Genomic DNA, 23,065 nt, shown 5'->3' with positions numbered 1-23,065 from the left:
TTTTTTTAAAATAAACTTTTATAAAATCACTATTCATAAATAATTTAAAATGTATGTCTTTGTGTCTGCCTTTGTGTCTTTGCATGTCATGCACTCATCTTTGTTCACATTCAGCAGAAATCCTCACATATTTTTTTTATTATTTTTAAAAAGAATTTAATACATTTTCTTTATATTCACTATACAGACATAAATATACCAATGCACTTTAAATTATTTGTCCTTGTGTCTGTCTTTGCATGTCTTTGTGTGCCAAGTACTCGTCTCTGTTCACATTCAGCAGAATTTTTTACATTTTTTATTATTTATTTTCTTATTTTACTAAACTTGCTTTAAAGTCACTACACAAACATTGATATACCAATACACTTTAAAATATATGTCTTTGTGTCTGTCTTTGCATGTCTTTGTATGTCATGTACGCGTTTTTGTTGAGATTCAGCATATATCTTCATAAGTTTTATTATTTATTTATCTTTTTTTTTAATAAACTTACTTTACAATCACTGAACAAACATTAATATACATATGTACATTCAAATATATGTCTTTGTGACAGTCTTTGCATGTCTTTGTGTGTCTTTGTGTGTCTTTGCATGTCTTTGTGTGTCTATGCATGTCTTTGTGTGTCTTTGTGTGTCTTTGCATGTCTTTGTGTGTCTATGCATGTCTTTGTGTGTCTTTGTGTGTCTTTGCATGTCTTTGTGTGTCTTTGTATGTCTTTGTGTGTCTTTGCATGTCTTTGTGTGTCTTAGCAGTGTTTAGCACGCTAGCCTTTTAAATAAAAAATATAATAAAATAGGTGCCTATAAAATTAAGAGCTGAAAAACAAACGCTAACATTGTTTAGCTTTGTGCCCGACCTCTCTGTTCTGCTTAACATTATTGAATAAATTTGATTTGCTGCCAAGTAAATTTTGTCCGAAGTTCAGTTGCATACCGGATTACCCATCAAACTGAAGCAAACGAATGACGCGACTTATACACACGTCATAACGCCGCTTGACAGAACAAATAGGCAACCCGTATCCTCGATGATTGTATTCAATAACAATCCATTCCAGATGCAACATCTTCCTAGATTGAATTGCAGAAAGCTTAAATCCTGATCAAATGCTACCATGAGTCACTTTCTGTTTCCTCAAGCGTTTCCGTTATAAAAACTTTTATGTAGTAATTGCAGATACGGTATGCATACACTATACATATGTACCATAGTCTCACGAACCTAATAAAAGCCCAGTTTATAATAATAATCGCATAGATATGTCTTTTTTGCAGTTATGATCAAGAACAAGGTGGCATCGTTTTAAGAAAAAAAATAAAAAAGTAGTCCGCCAAGCTTTACAAGTCACTGACCTGATAAAGCAAATTTTTTTGACACCTTAATTTTTGCCTTTAATTTGCATGAAGGTAGGTTAAATATGTATGAATATAAATATATATATATATATATATTTAGACAATTCTGATTAAAAACAAATGGGGTTTCAATAATTTTCCCTCATGACGTCAGAGTGTAAAAATAGGCGATGTAACTCATTGCAGAGTTGGAGCGGTCTTCTGCGCATGCCCGAAAGTGATTATCAATTGTAGCACGGCTAAAATATGCATATTTTTGCATGTCCGCACGCATTTAGTATAGAATATGCATAAAATACTGACTAAAGGTTAGGGTTAGTATCACCATGGTTACAAAATATACACATTTAAGATATTTTTCGTTCAAATTTAGTTAATCCGGTATATACCGGAGACTGTAATTTACACCGCCGCTCCAATTCCGCATTGAGTCACCTATTTTTGACGGTTATTAATAAAACTCGGCTCGGCCCGGTCCGGATCGGCCCAAACAACGCAAATAGCCGATTTTTATTGTACGGAAACCGCCGGAAACCAACAGACGGAAGGCTATTATAATTACGAATGATATCGTGTCAATAGCATTTTACATTCTGTCACTTATATATTTAGAAGATAAATTCATTTGTTTATATTTATATTCGTAGCTTTGTAATCACGTTCTCTTGTAGACCATTAGGCAATACTTCTAATTTAACTGGCATTTATTAAGATTACATATTTCACCTGCTTAAAAATTGTAGGACCACTTTTATTTATAATTTCCTTTTCCCCCTGTTTCTGAAGGTGGGGATTATGGTCTTAAATATAAGATCTACGATGCATATAATCTTAAAATGAGCATTTAATGTGATTTGAAGGGCAGTGCGTGCAAGCTGCATGTCTTCAAAGCTTCAGAGTTTTACAGTCCCGGACTTTCAGATTCACTAATCTTCATAATCGTCGCACTTTTCACATCAAATTGGATTAATACAGAATTTTAAGACACTGTTTGCAAAGAAGGTAGCGCGGATGAGACGAAAGTAGAAAGTGCACTAAGTATTGTTATTACAAATTTGTATCTGTATGAGTCCGATTATACATAATGAAGCACTGAATGTTGTGCTGAGATACATTTTTCCGTGTTTGATTCTTTTACCCTATGTATGTGTTTACTTTCAAATCACTGTCAGTTGCATGTACTTAATATGCCATGCCTCTCCCGTTACATCATCGAAAAAGCTGTTGAAAACGTGCGTTTAAATCCGAAAGAGTTTTATAACTATATGTTTCAGCCGTATTACAGATGGATGAGACTATATTAAAATGCTTATTCAAATGATTCTTCAGTTATTATAAAATTATATACAAACTCAATCATTATTTCGTCCTTCGCTGAAATAAAAGGACCCTCTTTCACCGTAGGAAAATCAAATAAATATCCATTACAAATTAATTAACTGTTTTCACCGTATTCCTTGAAATTACTTTCCGAAATCAATTTTCTGCTGCTAATTCAACGAATTCGTTGACATTGTTCGACAATCAAACATATATCTATAATCGATCTATTTTTATATGTAGTCTACAGAACGATTGACACATGTTTCTTATGCCGAGAAAAAATCTAATTATTGATAATTCATATGTTTCAGTATTACTTTCATATGGTTCTTTGTGTGTGTTTGGGGGTGGGGGTGGAGGTGGGTGGGGGGGGGGGGGTCGTGGTCGGGTGGTCAGTGTTCCTGAGTTGCAATCACTGTACCCTTTCACTGGGAGTCATGGGTTGAGCCTTGCTACCAATCAAATCTGTTTATGACCTAAACGCAAAACTTAACCAACAAATCTGATATTTTCTAAGTCCAAAAAGGGCTATAATTCTTGCAAAAAGCAGAATGGAGTTACGTTTCTTGCTGTTCAACGTCAGCTTTTAATGGTGAACGTGTGTTGCAAGTTTTGAAGCAATAGCTTTTATAGTTTAGGAGAAAAGCTGACCTAAACACAAAACTTAACCAGACAACGTCAACACCAACGCCGAAGCCGATTAAGTCATGGCAATAAATCATCATTTCTTTTAAAAAATCAGATGGGCTTAAAACTAAAATTATCATATACTTTTATTAAGTAATTTGTCATATTTGGTTTGAGTCCGTTTCAACTGTTTCATAAATCCTAAATTTTCCCCGGAATCCGAAGATATTAGTTTGAGTTCGACTAGCTACAGCGCTCAATGAGTGAGAAAGGTGTCAATTTCTTGCAGACAGCCTGTGTCGACAGGTTGTGTAAGCAGACCGCCTTGACATAATTGTTAGGTGTTGAGAAACGGCGTAAACACAACACAACACAATTAATGGTTATCTTTTTAACTGTTAACTTCATGTCGTTTTGACTGTGCATACTTCGACCACTTTTAAAGTCAGAATTAGCCGGGAGTAATAGAGATTTTCAGCTTCCTTTGACATGTACTGCGGACTACGGACTGCGGACTTACAATAGGGTTTTTTTTTCACACTGTATATAAGTTAGTTATGCATAACTGAACAGTGGCATATTTAGCATCCAGTTCTATTGCCGTAATACTGTTTCCATTTAGACTATCTGAGAAAAGACAGTTAAAAGATATATTAATATCCGTTTTATTGTAAATGAATTACCGTTATATTTTGTCTTAAAGCATTCTTAACAGCGTGGGCGCATTTTTTTAAAATAAAATACCCTTTTAAGTTTTATATCGCTTCTTAATGTTTCTATTCAAATCTTTCGACTACCGTATTTATGAACAAGAAGCTAGAGGTTCTTTATCGCAAACTTTTTCTTTTTTATTTGAAGTGCTGCAACTTATTTATATGCTTGCTGTCAATTTCTTGAGGTTCTAGCCGGAATTCGCTAGTAGTGAAAACAGCTATTGATTCAACGATCAATATACATTACCGTATAATCCAGGATTTGAACCAGTGACCATCTTGCGAGGAGACAGACACTCTTCCCCTGCCCCGCAAGAGGTTTACTCACCTATTTTAGATTTTTAGATCAGGCGTCCCCTATGCATACGGAATCACAAAAACATTTGTACAAGTTATTACTTAATTGAATATCTGGTATCAAAGAATGTATATAGTGAATTTGGAAACATGCAGTTTCGTACTATTGCACTCGCGAGGCTGAAGTGCTATTAAAACACGCACAATTTTGAATATGCACGATACGACGCGTAACATTTGAATGTACTGCGGTTAAAAATGTCGCACGTGGTATTTATAAATTCTTAACCACTTCAAACCCTAAAATGTCAGTTTTACACGGTACTGAATTCCTTAGTTTCCCGGTCACCTTATCATGACATACATGATGGCTACATTATGATTTTTTTAAACCAATATAGACATTGAGTTTTCATGAGTTTAAATTTTTGTCCAAGTTCCATTAAGCCTACCAGAATGTCCACATACCATATATGCATGTGTTCGAAAATGTACTCAACTAAAAAGGCTAAATGTAAATAATTATAAAAATGTAGTGACGACTACTAAGCTGGTTGTATTAAATGACCACACCTAATTGCTTAAATGGTGTCATTGGAGTTGGCTAAATCAACAATATAATTTCGTTGGCAATTCTATGCATGTACTGGTAATGTTCACAAAACAATGTTCGGTCTCAGCTGGGTTTTAGATTAAAATTTTGACTGCTAGACTAGTTTAAATGGTACTTAAAGATTAAATCCCAGTTTAAACTGATAATTCATACTAATAATCACTTGAAAACAATCGTGAATTTAAAACGCAATTCTGATATCAGATTATGACAATACGAAGGGGCTATTTCCATCTTTTATTTTCAAACATGCTCATACATAACTAATTCAGGATGTTTTCGCTAAATTATGGTAATCTATCGGGTCTCGTTTCGACAGGGGTGAAAGATACATGTATGAGAACTTCCTGTATGTTTAGAAAAAATGTTGAACTAAATAATTCAAGATATTTCGTGAAAACTTCTATTTTATGGAACATTAGATACAAATATCAAAATTGATGAAAAACAATGACCTTTTCCGTACAGAAGTCTACGAGAACACAGTATTTATACTATGCAACTAAAATTAAACAGACGTTCTTTTTACTCAGAATGTTTAATTACAATAATATTTTGTACTGCGTTTTTTTCTTATTTTTTTTTTTTTGCTAGGAAAACAAGTCTATGAATCGTATGGACGGACGCAAAGTAATACCAGGCATCGCCGTTATCTTAAAATCCATGCTTCAAGTTATACTTTTTTAATGCATGAACATATTAAAGTTTTATCGCAGTACAGTGGGTTCGAAGCTTCACATGTCGTGTCGTTCGGGTCGCGTGGAGGATAAATAAGTAACGCCATCAAAACAAAACGTAAAAGCATATATGGATATTTGAAGAACCTGCTAAAGGCAAGTTAAATGCGACAGAGTATTTAGCTGAATCTAGAGGCATCCTATATGTATATATTTATCGAGCTAAATCGTTAAAATATGTCATGAACTAAAAATTAATAGAATATGACATCTGAAATTGCAATTCCGTGTGTTAAATATAGCCTGTTCACTATCCATATACATGTATTTACAAACGTATGTATTGTATTAACAGATAACTGTATCACAATATACTAATTTCTACAGTGAAAGCAAAAGTTACTTAACACATATAGTAAAAGAAACATATATACCATAAGTATGTTTTCTTTCTTGCGACCCTTTAACTATTTTGAGAAAACCGCTACTGTAAGTACGCAGTCCGCTGTCCGCAGTCCGCGTCGAAGTAAGTTGAAAATCTCTAATTATTTCTTGTTTTGTGGTTTTACGCCTGTTTTCGTCAATGTGTTTTTTTAACATTATGAGGACAGTATTGAAATTATTTTTCTTGCATCAAACATGACCCCCACTTTTCTTTTGATTTTTATTTAGCACTGACAATATTCTTCAAGAAAATGTAGTTTACAGACATTTAAAATGGGTCCTGATGTGTGCTGCGGCCATTGGAAATAGGTCAGTTTTATATAGAATAAAGAACAACAATTATTTAGTGTGTTATAACCTATAAGCAACGACTTTACTGAGCTGAAAGATAAATTGTGTTTGATTATAATCGAGTAGATTTACACTGATAAAAACGCGCCGTATTGAAAACAATCTGTCTTGATAAGTAGATAATAAACTCAAAAGATATTTTTTTTTTCACAGTCGGTCGATCAACCATATGGCTTCCGAAAAAAAAAGATTATCAAAATACCGGGAAGTCACCATATGGCGACTTAATAATTGACATTTAACGTTCTCTTTGCGGTAGCCAGAGATCGAACTTGTAATGTCCATTGTCGCAATTCAGCTTTAGTCATAGAAAAGTGTAGATGAAAGTTCCAGATACTTAGCCGAAAAATTGAGCATTATTATTAGAAAATTCAATAATTTTTGAGTTACTTAATTTCGAAATAGTAACACGAACTTTCGAGTAAGATATATCAAACTGTCGAAATATAGAGTTAGCTAGCTATGCAACTGGGAATTAACTCGAAGAGATACATACTTCAACAAAACACATAAGTGGCAATAAAGCTCTTCCGTGTAATGCAGCCTTTTATATTATTTTTATATTCATTTTGAATAATTTGATATAGAGGATATTGGTTTGTTGCAGTGAAATATCAATTTTATTTCACAAGTGAGCATCAAAAACTGATATTTTCATGAAATAAAAATGATAATCTGCTGTTTCAAAACTGCGGATTATCACTTTTATTTCACTGAGAAAAACTTTATAATTCACCGGAAAACATAAAATAAAGCCACATACTTGCATCTGTCTGTAACTCAAATAACACACAAAGCATTAATTAATAGGTTATACTTGTATAGTAATAAGAGACGCAAATACTGTGAAATTATTATTATTCGTAGGGTTGAAATTCATTGTATTTGACTTATCCTGGCTGTTTGTTGCAGTAGATAGGCAAATGTGTGCTGTAAAATGCTAGCAACACCGTAGACAATCTACCGCATGTTATCCACGCGGCGCGCACGCCACAAGCGATGAGGCAGTTACTTGTTTTCCAGTTTTTTATTGGTTGCGGGTTTCCCCGCTACCAAAGTTACAAGTGTATTTCTGACAGTCATATAGCATCTTTATTCTATTCCTAATCACACCAAAAGGATGTCCATGTGTTACACAAAATAGTCCCATTCATGAACAATGCGGATGAATTATCAATGAACAAGCAGTTCTAATGTAACCTGTATCCATTCACACTGGCTATTTAGATTGTGTGAGATCTATCAATGATAAGGAATTCTAGCCCATAGTTTCATTACTGATTTCATTTCCAGCAGGCAGTTTAGATACGTTTATGTAAGGTCAGGCAGGGTTCATCTTTGATATGAGGCACATATGTATTTGTTTCTTATACATGTATATTTATAGATTGGCATTTGCTTTGTTACCAATCAAGTGTAATCAACAGATCAGGTATACTATCGTACAATTTCTTGTCCAAACAATTTCAAAGCAACTACTGCCTGGAATTCCTTGAAACTTCAATTCCAATAGGAACTGCATATATTATCTGCATGTTTTGTTCATATGAGTTACTGTAACTGCATGCCCCTTGATTACTCAACCTGAGTAAACTATAGCGCCATTATCATCAGTTAATTCCACTTTGTTCTTTTAATATGTAATAATGCATATTTCGAAGTGCATCCATCGGTTTCATTGATATTTTCTTGTTTCATAAAGGTACATTTAATACAAGTGATATGACATTTTAATAGGCAAAATATAAATTCAGATGCTCTCTGCTTTATCCTAACTTTAAACGAAAGACATCGAGGTACACAACAGTTAAACAGAAAATAAATCTACCAAAATCCGCAACCACCAGACGTTTCAAGGCTTTGATAATTTACTTTTAGATGTTTTATTTATTTTTAAATATTTTTCATTTCTTTATTTTTCATCTTTTTTCTGTGCGTTAATATTCATTTCTTTTAAACACATACTAAATATCACATGCATTCATTATTCCTTTCCGAAAATTGAACTGAAGGTTGTTCTTTGTGGCAGACTAGGCCTAAACACAAGAGCAAAGAGGCAATACCTGTATGTGCATAGCAATTAATCTAATCCTGACTATAGTCTATCCAACAGAAGTAACGCTTGGCATTGATATGCCTGTGATGCATATGTCAAAAACAGTAGCTTCTTGGCAGGTCATGTCAGTGACGGTTTCACATTCATGGTAATGACATGAAAGTGATGTTCAAGTCGCTTTCCATGCAGATGGCATATACAAATACGGCCAGGCTCGAAAACGAACTATAAAAGGTCCAGCCGAGCATCAGGTGGATTTTTTATGCAGTGGCCTGCTTCTTCTTTAGCCTTACAAACGACACATTTCGAATGTGCTTTGCCTGAAAGCCCGGCTTTGCACAACATTATATTTAGCGGGGTTGCAGTCCGACTCATCTTGTATTAACTTTTGCCGGTACCGCTTCCTTAGGCAAGCCCCACGAAGAACTGCCATTTCGGATACATTATGAACAGTGTATAGATAAGAAAGTAAAGTGTAAATAAAGAACAGGTTGTTTGCAAAAAAAAAATATATTGTTCTCTCTTTTATTTATTTATAGGATTGTTATTTTGTCTTAAATAAACAGATTCTGCCACTTTTTTCAATTAGAATTCATATTTTTGAAACTTCCGTAAAGTGATGACATAATGTTTTTACAGAAATTAAACATTTTATTTTTTCAAATAAAAATATACCCTGGCCTAGATTAAATAAAAATAACCATCTTGAGAAAAACTGATACAAACCAGTATCTGCTGTAATATGTTAACTATCACAATGGTTAATATTTTGTTCGAGACGATTTTGGTATTGTTTAAATACTTAAAGAGAATTTTGCATTCAAATTGTAGGCCACAAGCATATGATAGTGTCCAAAGTCCTTTACTGATAATATATAAATGTAAAGATTGAGTGTATTACAACTGTGGAAATCACATTTTCCTTGAATTTAATCTATTTACTTATGGCATGCATAATTAATGGTATTTCAGACATTTCTGATGATTGAATTTCCTGAAGAAGAAAAAGAAGTCAACAAAAAATGGCTGAAACCCACAACTGAGCTTTATTCAAATAAATCAATTAGATTCAAACTGGGATAATTTTGAGGACATATGTTAATATATATATATAGAAAAATCTGTAAATTTATAGATTAGATTCTAAATGTAAATTTACAGATAATCTATAAGCAGGTCGGAGACTTCCCCTGAATTGAGAGACAGACTCTAGATCTAAACACTGTCTCTTGTTTGAAAGACAAAATGACTTACGATCGAAAGACTGTACTTAGCTTAAGTGTTGAAAAAACATGAAATCATTATTAAAACAATCAGTTCATTACAGTCGCATTATTCATTGAAACAACTTGTTATTTCAAGTAAACTTTACAAGAAACACATCGTCATAGAAGTTTGCTTAAGCATTATAATGCTTAAACAAAATTCCCAAATAATTTTGATTTTGAAAGTTTGATAAAAGAAAGATATTTTTCTATATTTGAAATAAATTTGCGCATTCTAAAAAGAGAGTTTTAATTACTCTTTCTTTGATTTTCATTGCTTAGGCTCATTCGAGTCTTTCGATCGAAAGACATTTTGTCTTTCGAACGAGAGACAATGTTTAGATCGAGAGAATGTCTCTCAATTCACCTGATAAGTATACGCTTATATCTTTTTCAGCCTATTAGTCCGTGTTTCGATTTCAGAAAGATATAAAATCATAATTTAGCAGGTTTATGTGTCAAATATTCAAGATTCTATAAGTTGTTTGTACAGCTATTGATACCAGATGAACATCTGTCTTGTAAACAGTAAAGGTAATCAGTACTTACCTAAATATTCTGTATTAATTTCGTTTTCCAGGGCTCATTTCAGCCATGTTCCTCACGTAGACATACGAAGATGCACTCTACAGTCGGGAAATCGGACGCACCATACCTTTATAGGCAGTCTGTAGTATGTAGGTGGAGCGATGATATTATGATCAAATTGTCAGCGTGGTGGCAACCAATGGCTAGAAACGAATAAGACGTTTAAATCATTAAGTGCATTGAAAGTACTCATCGATGATATTTAGATTGAAAATAATGTTGATTTAAAGGCACATACGAACCCGGGCGATAAATTAATCACCGCAATACCGTGGAGATACCTGTTTTCGGACCTCTAAGAAATATGCGAGGTTTATCTGCATTTAAATATTTTGTCAACATAATAAGGTTTAACAAACATGTAAAGTACTCATTCTCACATTTATTCCTGCTCCAGAAAAAAAAGTCTGCATAACAGCATGCAGAGTGCGAGGAGGTTTGCCTTCTCATGATAGTGCGGGGGACAACACATGCTTTACCCCCACGACCGAAACTTTAGAGCAAAAAGAAAAAAAGAAAACAAAAACACCCATATGATTTTCTCAGTAGATAACGGTGGAAAAGCCCATTTTATAGATCATTTAGATATACTGCCAAGGATGTAATGAAACTAAGCGGAAGAAGATTGTTTTTGTTTTTTCTGTTGTTTCTTTTTATTATTTTTAGCTCACCAGAGCATAAAGTGCTTAAGGTGAGCTATTGTGACCGGTCATTGTCCGGCGTCCGTCGACGTGCGTCGTCCGTCGTGCGTCGTCCGTCAAAATTTGCCTTGTGAACATACTAGAGACCACATTTTTGACCCAAACTTTATGAAACTTAATCAGAATGTTTGTCTTGATGATCTCTAGGTCAAGTTGGAAACGGGACTATGCGGGGTCAAAAAGTAGGTCAGTACACCAGATCAAAGAACATATTGTGAACACTCTAGAGACCACATTTGTGACCCAATCTTTATGAAACTTGATCAGTATGTTAGTATTGATGATCTCTAGGTCAAGTTTGAATCTGGGTTATGTTGGGTCAAAAACTAGATCAATAGGTCAGATCAGTGGAAAAGCTTGTTAACACTCTAGAGGCCACAGTTGTGACTAAATATTTATTAAACTTAGTCAGAAAGTGAGACTTGATGATTTCTAGGTCAAGTTTTAATCTGGGCCATGTGGGGTCAAACACTAGGTCACCTGGTCAAATCAAAGGAAAAGCTTGTGAACATTTCAGAGGCCACATTTGTGACTCAATCTTTATGAAACTGGGTCAGAATGTTTGTCTTAATCATTGCTAGGTCAAGTATGAATCTGGATCATGTGGGTTTAAAAACTAGGTCACTAGGCCAGATCAAAGGAAATTCTTTTCAACACACTAGAGACCACAATTTAAGTTTGAAACTCATGAGAATTAGTCAGAATGTTTGTTTTGATAATCTATAGGTCAAGTTCGAATCTGGGTCATGTGGGGTCAAAAACTAGGTCACCGTTCAAATCAAAGAAAAAACTTTTGAACACTCCAGAGGCCACAGTTGTAACCAAATCTTTATGAAATTTAGTCAGAATGTTTGTGTTGATCTTTAGGTCAAGTTCAACTCTTGGTCATGTGGGGTCAAAAACTAGGTCAGTAGACCAGGTCATCTCTGTTGAGCAATGTATAGGGCCATCATGGCCCTCTTAATTTCATATTGCTCTTTATTTGAGGGGGAGGGTGTCAACAAAAGTGATGGACACATTTAATTGATTAAGCCTGCTCTAAAGACGAGGCTTGTAACGTGATTCTGAAAAGCGTCTTTAATTTCCATTTCTTACCCTGAGGGGTGTCCTTCTTTCATAAGATATGCTTAATGTGTCACCTTTCTCCGATGTGCGTACTCAATTTCTATAGTACGAGGGCTCTTCAAAAATAACGTAGACTTTTTCTCTAGCTTTTATATACTTTAATGAAGCAAAACAAGAAATATTCCATTATGATTTGCAGTCTTTCTACTAACTGCACTGCAAATTTGGCGTGATTATGGTCATGCATTCAGGAGTAACGCTTCCTCGAAAACAGTCACTTACACGGACCCGGCGCACGGCGATCATATTTCAACGACGTTAACGACGTCGTGCCTTCATTGTGATGCTTTCATTAAGTTTGCATTATTTCATATTTATAAATTTATTTTATAAATTTTCATGAGCAATAATTCCGTCAAAACAAGTTGTTTGGTTAGAATACTAAATATGTAGGAACACTTACGACACGCATCTCAGACAGGGTACTCAACGTGAGTACTTGGTCTTTATCTACGGCGTCATTCATTGGCGTTAACGTCCATTCGCTGTTTTTACGTTTTCTCTCTCACTCTCCGCTGTTTTTAAGCAATTCTGGACCATTTGAGAATCGTTTATACCACTTTAAGGTAAAGACACAGATGACTGAACATTGTTGTTGCGTCTGCTTCATTGAATTATGATTGCAGTTGTTGTTCGCCATAACTCGATGACGACATTATATGCATTATAAACAGTAATACTCTCTTAGTTCAAACGTTGTTTTCTTCCGTCTCCCACGTCGGAATGACGCCATACTCTAAGTACATGTCGCCCTGACGTGTTGCTGCACTTTGGCATATTTTGGGGCAAAAAGTGTACTTTTAGCTGCGAACATTAGCGATCGAATTCAAATCGCGACAGATCAAAAAGCGACTGCGCCGGTTATGCGTAACTATGGTAATAAAAACGTTCGACGCGCTAAGCCTATCAGCAAAAATGTTACAAAAAATATATGACCAAATTACAGAGAGATTCCGAATTACAACGATATAGTTCACATTATTATTTACACAATAAGCAACATTTGACAGCAAAAGTGTACGTTATTTTTGAACAGCCCTCGTATATGTATATAATGAAAGTTGAGGACGCTCCTCAGGGTCAGGTTGAACATTAAGTCAAGAAAATATAGTATAGAAATCGAGGAATCACCCCCAGAGTCTCCCTGTATTAGACCCTACTGCTGGAAAAGCTGTGGACGCTCTTCAGAGTTAGGTAATACATTAAGCTTCTATTGAAAAGCTTGGAAAAGAATTTATATAACCTACTAGCTTGTTTTCAAATTGATGTATTTAAACTGTAAATTTTGTTGTACATGTTATTTGTATGTTTCAAAATAAATGTCGTTTAAACTAAACGGACTATATATTATAAACGTTGAGGAAGCATCTTAGAGTAAGGCTAATCATAAAGTTTTTCTTTCGAAGAACATACAATATAAAAGTTGTGGACGCACGTCAGAGTATGTTACGATTTACGCATTGAAGTCATAAAACATCTAACGTAAGGACGACATCCACCTAGACCACCCTCGCGCAAACGATTGTGTACAGTATTTGTTATGTGTACCAGGGGTGTTAGCAGCAGTGGCAGTAGCAGTTTGGAAACGATTGCTTAGGTGGGTGTTCATAATAGATATTAAATGAACTGACAACACGCTGGTGGTGTAATGTTTCCTATAAGATACAGAAAAAATAAATTAAATCACATCTATACAGCATACTCATACTTTCTGACAGACTTTAATAAAGGATTTTTTTCAGTTCAACTTTTATCCAATGTATTCCTCTTTAATAATGACTTAAAATGTATCACCTTACTCTGGGGTGTATTCTCGATTTATATAATGTACGTTTCTCATTAAGACCGCCTTTTAAACTATTTAACCTTACTCTGAAAGGCGCCCACAGCTGTTATAGCATAATGCCCTCTTAAATAATGCCTCAGTTTATTATCTGCCTCAAGCGCCATTAGCACTCTGCAGTCTTCTTAGATAGAGGCTAAATATGTAAACTGACTCTGAGGTGCGTCCTCAACTTTAACAGTATGCACTTCTCTCAAATAAATCTAGTGACTCTGAGATGCGTCCACGATTTCTATTCTGTATAGGCTGACTACAAGATGCGTATATATGCAACTTTTATAATATGTATAGTGTTCTTAAATAGAGGCGAAATGCATAAACCGACTCTAAGACATGTCTTCGATTTCTTACTATACTTAATATATTCCTCTTAATACAGGCTTAATGTATGATCTGACTCTAAGGTGCGTCCGCAGCTTTTATAGTATAAAGTCTTTTTTAACAAGAGGCAAAATGTATAAACAGACTCAGAGATGCATCCATAGATTTTATAGATGAATTCATTTTTAAAAAAAGGTCAAATGTATCAATTGTGCCTCTTCTTTAAAAGAGGCCTAATTTATATACTAACACTGATTCTATACTGTATGTTCCTCTTATAATTAATACATGCTTAATATATAAGCTGTCTCTAACATGCATCCAAAGATTTTATATTAATAGTATGTAAAGTCTTCTTTAACAGAAGCAAAATATATAACTGACTCTGATCTGCACTTATAGATTTTATAGAATGTAGCCCTTTAAAAAACTGGCAAAATGTTTCACCTGACACTGAGGTGTGTTCTCAATTACCATAGTATGCAATCCTGTCTTATAGATGCCTAATATATATACCGGTATATATATTAGCTCTGAGATATCTCGTCGATTTCTACACGGAATATTCCTCTTAAAACATGCTTAATGTGCCAACTGACTCTCAGATATGTCCGCAGCTTTTATTAATACAAGATTATAAACTGCCTCTGACGTGCGTTCGCAGCTTTCATAATATGCACTCTTCGATAAAGGTCTAACTATCAAATCACTCTGAGGTGCGTCCTCAACTTTCATAGTATGCACACCTCGTCGATGAAGCTAAATATATATATACTGGATCTGAGATGCGTCCTCGATCTCTATACTGGTTGGGTACCACTTTCCGGACACATTTTCATATTTCGGCTCCATTATTCGATAATAAAATATTTGACATAAATGAAGCCCAAACTGCACAAACTTTAGCTCCTCTCGCATCCGATGGTGTAATCATCATCGCGTTGTGACGTAATATATGAGTTCCATGGGGCCTCAAATGGGGTTACTAAAAGAAGTTATTTTCCCCGTCATGTAAACCAGTAGCCGGACAAATATTTTGACGGTGTTTTGCTGTTAATTTGATATCAAAATAAGAAATTAAACTATTTCTACATATTTCTTTATCATTCATCTCTTCAAAGATGAACATGAAACATAACAGCAGCTACGAAAGCAATCCGAGGTTGACTATAAAAAAACTCGAATTTCGTCTAACACGAATTCTTGATAATTCCAAAAGATATAGAATAAAATTAGTGCAAAAATCGACAGCCCTGCATCTTATGTAACTTTTACCGTGAAATTAAAAGTAGAACATGTAATCAGCAGGCAATCATTATGTAGTTTAACTATTTCTTCCCCACTTGATACCTCGGTAAGTGTGAACTACTGCGCATGCGCAATGCTATCTTCATGCCCCGTTAAGACAGAAAGTTGTTTTGTAAACGCAGGTGAGTTATCATCAAAAACTTAAACATTATACAGCCTTATAATATAGTGGTTTGTTGTAGACATGAAGAATAAACATCTAAATGATCTAGATGAAACAATTACATGAATAACAACGAAATAAAGCGGATATTACATGTGTCCGGAAACTGGTCCTGTCCGGAAAATGGTTCCCAACCAGTACAGTATATTTCTTTTTAATATATGTATAATGTATAAACTGACTTTGAGTTACGTCCGCTGCTTTTTTAGTATGCAGTCTTCTTCACTGGAGGCTTGATGTATCAATCGACTCTGAAATGCGTCCTCAATGTCTAGAGATAGTACCTAATATCTTAAATTATGAAAAAACAATTAAAATATCAACGTTGATTGCTTATATATGAAATTTAAGATCAAATAAAACACTCAAGTCTTGATCTGATCATTTTCAAGCATGTTATTGATTATTTTCTGAAACGTCTTACTAAATTTCCATGTACTCGCTCTTGTGGATAGTCCTACCTATCTAGCCATTGATAAATATTTAATACCCAATTATAACTTACTAGTAGATTATTGCAGGAAAAACGTATGTCAATGCAAAAACATTGTCAAATACATGCATATTGTATGATATCACAAAATGTTTTAAGACATAAAATAAATTCAGATCCACTATTTAAGCTGAAATTTAGACACAATGTCATTTATACCTTATCACACATCATATATAAAAACAAGAAAAAAACTCTTCAGTATTTACTGTGACAATGGACATTTAAATGAAATGACTTATCACTAAGTTTTTGACTATACAGTTACTGCGTTCTGCCTTTTAATTTTTGTCATACAGGTGAAAATGTAAATTCAATGTAGGACTATTATTTGGGTAATTGATCGATCTCTAGTACTATGTCTACAATGTCTAAACTGAATATTCTTCTTAATATAGGCTTAAGGTATTAGCTGACTCTGAGGTGCTCCTATAGCTTTTATAGTATGTACTTTCTTTAATAATGGTCAAAAATGTATAAGCTGACTCTGTGATGCGTCATGAACTTCAGGACAAAGTATTCCTCTTCAGTGGAGGCCTAATGTATAAACTAAGTCAGAGATGCGTCTTCAATTTCTATACTGTATAGTCTTCTTCAATATAGGCTTAATATATAAACTGACTGTGAGGTGCGTCCGCAGCTGTTACAGTGTGCAGTCGTCTTCAATGGAGGCTTAATATATAAACTGACTGTGAAGTGCGTCCGCAGCTGTTACAGTGTGCAGTCGTCTTCAATGGAGGCTTAATATATAAACTGACTGTGAGGTGCGTCCGCAGCTGTTACAGTGTGCAGTCGTCTTCAATGGAGGCTTAATATATAAACTGACTGTGAGGTGCGTCCGCAGCTGTTACAGTGTGCAGTCGTCTTCAATGGAGGCATAATATATAAACTGACTGTGAGGTGCGTCCGCAGCTGTTACAGTGTGCAGTCCTCTTCAATGGAGGCATAATATATAAACTGACTGTGAGGTGCGTCCGCAGCTGTTACAGTGTGCAGTCCTCTTCAATGGAGGCTTAATATATAAACTGACTGTGAGGTGCGTCCGCAGCTGTTACAGTGTGCAGTCCTCTTCAATGGAGGCTTAATATATAAACTGACTGTGAGGTGCGTCCGCAGCTGTTACAGTGTGCAGTCCTCTTCAATGGAGGCTTAATATATAAACTGACTGTGAGGTGCGTCCGCAGCTGTTACAGTGTGCAGTCGTCTTCAATGGAGGCTTAATATATAAACTGACTGTGAGGTGCGTCCGCAGCTGTTACAGTGTGCAGTCGTCTTCAATGGAGGCTTAATATATAAACTGACTGTGAGGTGCGTCCGCAGCTGTTACAGTGTGCAGTCGTCTTCAATGGAGGCTTAATATATAAACTGACTGTGAGGTGCGTCCGCAGCTGTTACAGTGTGCAGTCCTCTTCAATGGAGGCATAATATATAAACTGACTGTGAGGTGCGTCCGCAGCTGTTACAGTGTGCAGTCCTCTTCAATGGAGGCTTAATATATAAACTGACTGTGAGGTGCGTCCGCAGCTGTTACAGTGTGCAGTCCTCTTCAATGGAGGCATAATATATAAACTGACTGTGAGGTGCGTCCGCAGCTGTTACAGTGTGCAGTCCTCTTCAATGGAGGCTTAATATATAAACTGACTGTGAGGTGCGTCCGCAGCTGTTACAGTGTGCAGTCCTCTTCAATGGAGGCTTAATATATAAACTGACTGTGAGGTGCGTCCGCAGCTGTTACAGTGTGCAGTCCTCTTCAATGGAGGCTTAATATATAAACTGACTGTGAGGTGCGTCCGCAGCTGTTACAGTGTGCAGTCCCCTTCAATGGAGGCTTAATGTATCAACTAAGTCAGAGATGCATCTTCATTTCTATACTGTATAGTCTTCTTTAATATAGGCTTAATATATAAACTGACTGTGAGGTGCGTCCGCAGCTGTTACAGTGTGCAGTCCTCTTCAATGGAGGCTTAATATATAAACTGACTGTGAGGTGCGTCCGCAGCTGTTACAGTGTGCAGTCCTCTTCAATGGAGGCTTAATATATAAACTGACTGTGAGGTGCGTCCGCAGCTGTTACAGTGTGCAGTCCTCTTCAATGGAGGCTTAATATATAAACTGACTGTGAGGTGCGTCCGCAGCTGTTACAGTGTACAGTCGTCTTCAATGGAGGCTTAATATATAAACTGACTGTGAGATGCGTCCGCAACTGTTACAGTGTGCAGTCCTCTTCAATGGCGGCTTGATATATAAACTGACTGTGAGGTGCGTCCGCAGCTGTTACAGTGTGCAGTCCTCTTCAATGGAGGCTTAATATATAAACTGACTGTTAGGTGCGTCCGCAGCTGTTACAGTGTGCAGTCCTCTTCAATGGAGGCTTAATATATAAACTGACTGTGAGGTGCGTCCGCAGCTGTTACAGTGTGCAGTCCTCTTCAATGGAGGCTTAATATATAAACTGACTGTGAGATGCGTCCGCAGCTGTTACAGTGTGCAGTCCTCTTCAATGGAGGCTTGATATATAAACTGACTGTCACGAAGGTGCGTCCGCAGCTGTTACAGTGTGCAGCCCTCTTCAATGGAGGCTTAATGTATCAAATGACTCTGAGATGCGTCCTAAATTTCTAAACTAAATACTTCTCTTTTATACTAGAGATTTTCAGCTTACTTTGACGCGTACTGCGGACCATGGACTTCGAGCTTACTATAGGGGTTTTCTCAAACTGTGTATACGTTTTTTATGCAAAACTGAACAGCGGCATATTAAGCATGTAATACTATCCGAGAAAAGACAGTAATAAGATTTATTAATATCCTTTGTATTGTATATATGAATTACCGATATACATTTATTTTGTCTTACAAGCATTCTTAACAGCGTGGGCGCATTTAAAAAAATATCTTTTTATTTTTTATATCTTTTTTATTAATGTATCTACTCAAATCTTTCGACTACCGTATTTAAAAACAAAACATCGCAAACTTATTCTTTTTATGCCCCCTTCGATAAAGGAGGGGTATATTGTTTTGCAGATGTCGGTCGGTCGGTCTTAAATGTTTATTGTTCATATTATTATTTCAAATATATGATCATACAATATAAAATATCTAAGCTTGTAGTTCTCATTTGATAAAGTTGTTATCGATTTCCGTATCACCTTCGGGCATGTCCGTTGTTGCAGTTGCTCGTTTACGGAAAGGTGTGAACGTTTGTATTGAGACACACTGCATGTAGGACAAAGGGGATTCAATGATTAAAATGTGTGACAATCTCGTTTTATTTCAGCAATTATAACTAGTATACAGAATATAAAACACACAGATTATTATAATTAAATACAAGAAGAGATTTAAGGTATAACACTTAAGAAAATAATTTCAAATTAATCGTACTTTCTTTAGCCCGCTAACAATGAAAAAAAATTCATAATCAGTATGACGTATAATTAGTATTTTTACAGCAGAAACACATTACATAAAAATTACCGACGGTTAAGCTTATTTCCGAATATGTTCGTGAATCTCCGTATATCTCCGACAGCCTTATCTCGGACAGAGCTAAAGTTAAAACAAGAGCTCGTCGAACACGAAATGCCCCCCTTGATGCATTTAGTAATTGCACAAGGAACAGAAATTATATGCTTACTGTAAACAAAAGTTCTACCATTCTGGTTTAATCTGACATTGACCTTTAACCTACTAACCTAACAAGAGATTACAGATTGATCTTGGCACCATCCACTGAGCCATTTTTGAATGCTCCAAATTTCAAGACTAGCTCAAGGTCAAAATCAAAGTCAAATTTCATTTAGGTACAAAACAATGTGTATGTGGTCCAAATTTGAAAGCGGTGGCTTGAGAAATGTGAAAGCAGGTCACTAGATCAATTTCAAGGTAAAGTTCATTTCAGTAAACAGAACTATGCATGTGCTTCAAATTTGGAGGCTGTAGCTTGAGAAATGTGAAATTAGGTAATAGATAAAAATCAATGTAAAATTTCAATTCAGAACACAAAAATATGCACGCAGTCCAAATTTGAAGCCTGTACCTTCAAAAATGTGAAAGTAGGTCACTAGGTCAATCTTAAGATCAAAGTTCATTTCGGTACACAAAACTATGCATGTGGTTCAAATTTGGAGGCTGTAGTTTGAGAAATGTTAAAGTAGGTCACTAGGTCAAAATCAAGGTCAAATTTTATTTCGGAACACAAAACTATGCAAGTGGTCAAAATTTGAAGCCTGTACCTTCAGAAATGTGAAAGTAGGTCACTAGGTCAATCTCAAGATCAAAGTTCATTTCAGTACACAAAAGTACGCTTGTGGTTCAAATTTGAAGGCTGTAGCATGAGAAATGTGAAACTAGGTCACTAGGTCAAAATCAAGGTCAAATTTTATTTTGGAACAAAAAAATATGCATGTGGTCCAAATTTGAAACCTGTACCTTCAAAAATGTGAAAGTAGGTCACTAGGTCAATAACAAGGTCAAAGTTTTTTTCAGTACACAAACCTATGCATGTGGTCCAAATTTGAAGGCTGTAGGTACAGAAATGTGAAAGTAGGTCACTAGGTCAAGATCAAGGTCAACTCATGTCAAGGTTCATCTTGCTACTCAAAACTATACATGTGGTCCAAATTTGAATGATGTAAGTTATGGACATGAAGATTCTAAGTTTTTCCCTATATAAGTCTATAAGAACCATTTGACCTCTGAGGCAGGGCCATATTTGACCCGAGAGGGATAACTTGAACAAACTTGGTAGAGAACCACTAAATGATGCTACATTACAAAATACCAAAGCCATAGACTCTGCGGTTTGGACAAGAAGATTTTCTAAGTTTTTCCCTATATAAGTATATGTAAACCATGTGACCCCCAGGGCGGAGCCATATTTGACCCTAGGGGAATAATCTTAGTAGAGGATCACTAGATGATGTCATATACAAAATATCAAAGCCCTAGGCCCTGTGGTTTTGGACAAGAGGTTTTTCAAAGTTTTTTCCTATATAAGTCTATATAAACCATGTGACCCTAGGAGTGGGGCCATATTTGACCCCAGGGAAATAATCTGAACAATCTTGGTAGAGGACCACTAGATTTTGCTACATACCAAATATCAAAGCCCTAGGCCCTATGGTTTTGGACAAGAAGATCAGAAACCATTTAACTGTTCCTGGCCAATGTGACCTTGACCTTTGACCTAATGACCTCAAAATCAATAGGGGTCATCTGCTGGTCATGGCCAACCTAACTATCAATTTTCCTGACACTAAGCCCAAGCGTTCTTGAGTTATTGCCTGGAAACCATTTTACTGTTCCTGGTCACTGTGACCTTGACCTTTGACATACTGACCTCAAAATCAATAGGGGTTACCTGCTGGTCATGACCAACCCCCCTATCAACTTTCGTGACCCTAGGCCTAAGCGTTCTTGAGTTATCATCCGGAAACTGTTTTACTCTTCTGGGTCACTGTGACCTTGACCTTTGACATACTGACCTCAAAATCAATAGGGGTCACCTGCTGGTCATGACCAACCTCCCAATCAACTTTCGTGACCCTAGGCCTAAGCGTTCTTGAGTTATCATCCGGAAACTGTTTTACTGTTCAGGGTCACTCTGACCTTGACATACTGACCTCAAAATCAATAGGGGTCACCTGCTGGTCATGACCAGCCTCCCAATCAACTTTCGTGACCCTAGGCCTAAGCGTTCTTGAGTTATCATCCGGAAACTGTTTTACTGTTCAGGGTCACTGTGACCTTGACCTTTAACATACTGACCTCAAAATCAATAGGGGTCATCTGCTGGTCATTACCAACCTCCCTATCAAATTTCATAATCCTAGGCCCAAGTGTTCTTGAGTTATCATCCGGAAACCGTTTTACTGTTCAGGGTCACTGTGACCTTGACCTTTAACATACTGACCTCAAAATCAATAGGGGTCATCTGCTGGTCATTACCAACCTCCCTATCAACTTTCATGATCCTAGGCCCAAGTGTTCTTGAGTTATCATCCGGAAACCGTTTTACTATTCAGGGTCACTGTGACCTTGACCTTTGACATACAGACCTCAAAATCAATAGGGGTCATCTGCAGGTGATGACCAACCTCCCTATCAACTTTCATGATCCTAGGCCCAAGCGTTCTTGAGTTATCATCCGGAAACGGATAGGTCTACATTCCAACCAACCGACCGACAGACCGACCGACCGACCGACCGACATCTGCAAAACAATATACCCCTCCTTTTTCAAAGGGGGGCATAATTAGCTGTCTTGCGAGAGCACTAATTCACGTCCACGCATTAATTAGATATTTTACCAAAAATTGCGTTTGCGCTAAATTTTTGCCGCGCTAATAAATGTACACCCACAGTAGATAGTTTGTAACTGTAATTTCCTAACAATTGAAATCCTCTCGAAACTTGTAAAATGACTGCTTAAATCTGGACAAAGCACGCTGTCTTTGCAGCTGCTAAAAGGGCAAAATATAAAAGATACAGTGTAAGTTATATTTCACTGGTACTACCAGTTAGTAAGTTCATACTCTAAGAAACATGTCAGAGAAATCTGAGCAGTTTTGACCAATTAAAATGTTGGCAAAATTAGATTATACTTACATGAAAATGTCAGTATGTCATGTAATAATGCAAATATGCTGATAATCCAAAGTACACGGAGCAGGTCATTGTCATTAAATAATGTTGTCGGGAAGAGAATAGGGGTGCACTCAGGGTTCGACAGTCACACTAACTTATATGAACAGGATGCCCAAAGGAATCTCTACTTTTTTAAATCTGGGGG

General features: G+C 36.1%; 1 protein-coding gene across 1 annotated transcript in view; it reads right to left on the bottom strand.

Annotated features, from left to right (window-relative positions):
* Positions 1–10,426, bottom strand: part of LOC123565472 (uncharacterized) — a 28,825-nt gene extending 18,399 nt beyond the window's left edge. The window contains exon 1 of the mRNA XM_045359339.2: positions 10,277–10,426. The gene's annotated coding sequence lies outside the window, so the exon portion shown is untranslated. The remainder of the gene's footprint in view (positions 1–10,276) is intronic.
* Positions 10,427–23,065: the final 12,639 nt, after the last annotated feature.

The sequence above is a fragment of the Mercenaria mercenaria genome, chromosome 8 (assembly GCF_021730395.1).
Source record: "Mercenaria mercenaria strain notata chromosome 8, MADL_Memer_1, whole genome shotgun sequence".
Lineage (NCBI taxonomy): Eukaryota > Metazoa > Mollusca > Bivalvia > Venerida > Veneridae > Mercenaria > Mercenaria mercenaria.
The sequence above is the reverse complement of the archived record's forward strand: the minus strand, read 5'-3'. Positions and strand labels throughout refer to the sequence as shown.